The sequence below is a fragment of the Panthera pardus genome, unplaced genomic scaffold (assembly GCF_024362965.1).
Source record: "Panthera pardus isolate Hobbes unplaced genomic scaffold, ASM2436296v1 HiC_scaffold_7, whole genome shotgun sequence".
Lineage (NCBI taxonomy): Eukaryota > Metazoa > Chordata > Mammalia > Carnivora > Felidae > Panthera > Panthera pardus.
In genome coordinates, this window is record NW_026527002.1 from 8532095 (window position 1) to 8533374 (window position 1280).

Genomic DNA, 1280 nt, shown 5'->3' on the forward strand with positions numbered 1-1280 from the left:
TCAATGGATGTATTATGTAATACATCCCTTTACTCAGGTGCCACATAATCTATGCTTGCTTTAAAATGTTTTAATGTACATGTGTTCAATCATACGCAAAAGTAGAGAACAGAAAAATAAACCTTTGTATGAAGAATGCCAGCTTGATTCATTACCAACGTTTTGCCTCTTTTTGGTTTCATCTGTTTCCCTTTTTTAATTGTTAAGTATTTTTTTTTCCCCACTGAGGCATTTTAATTGCACGTATATATGACATCCCTAGAAAAAGAATCCCAGGATTTTCCCTCCTGTGTGTTTTTGTCCTGCTTCTTCATGGTCCATGATGCCAGCTGAGGCTGCCAGTACAATGACACCAAACTGGAGGGACAGGAGCCAAGGATTCTGCTATTTGCCTAGATCTTTGAGTTGCACATCAAATCTGGGGCTGATCACTCCACACTTGTTTAACCTGCCTGTGAGGTCCAAACAATTTTCCCAGCTCTGTGATCATCAATGATTTCAAATTTGCCAATGTAAACACACTTCATCATCACGGTTAGTAACTGGATGATGATGGGACACCTGGGTGGCTCAGTTGGTTGGGTGACCAACTTTGGCTCAGGTCACGATCTCATGGTTCGTGAGTTCGAGCCCAGCGCGGGCTCTGTGCTGACAGCTCGGAGCCTGGAGCCTGCTTCTGATTCTGTGTCTCCCTCTCTCTCTGCCCCTCCCCTGCTCACGCTCTGTGTCTCTCCATCTCTCAATAATGAATAAACGTTAAAAAAAATTAATTAAAAAAAAAAGGAACTGGATGATGACTTTGGAGCATGGCCTAATAAGAACCTGGTGTTTACCTCTCTTTTCAGTATTATTAATGCTCTTGAGATCATCTGTCAGGACATTCATGTGCACCAATATGGTTGCACGGAAAGATGGTGGAAAGAGCTAATTGTTAAGTATATTAAAGCGAATCCCAGGCCGTATCATTTCTCCTACAAGTACTTCTGTATATATTTCTAACAGTTATGAAATACCATCATCATACTTAATAAAATTCACGATATTTTCTCAATATTACCCAATACTCATTCTACATTCCATTTTTCTCAATTTTTCTCTAAGAAGTTACTTGTAAGAGTTGTTTTTCTTTTTCAAATTGGAATCAAAGTAAGGAGCCTATATTTTATTTGCTGGTCTATGTCTTGTAAAGATTTTTTTTTTTAACATTTGATAATTCCCCAGGCTTATTTTTTCCTGCTACTTATGGGTTAAAGAAATCAAGTAATTTTTCTGTGGAATTT

The 1280-nt window shown here is 38.4% G+C and overlaps 1 pseudogene; it reads right to left on the minus strand.

Annotated features, from left to right (window-relative positions):
* Positions 1-258: 258 nt before the first annotated feature.
* Positions 259-894, minus strand: LOC109250226 (40S ribosomal protein S15a-like; annotated as a pseudogene).
* Positions 895-1280: the final 386 nt, after the last annotated feature.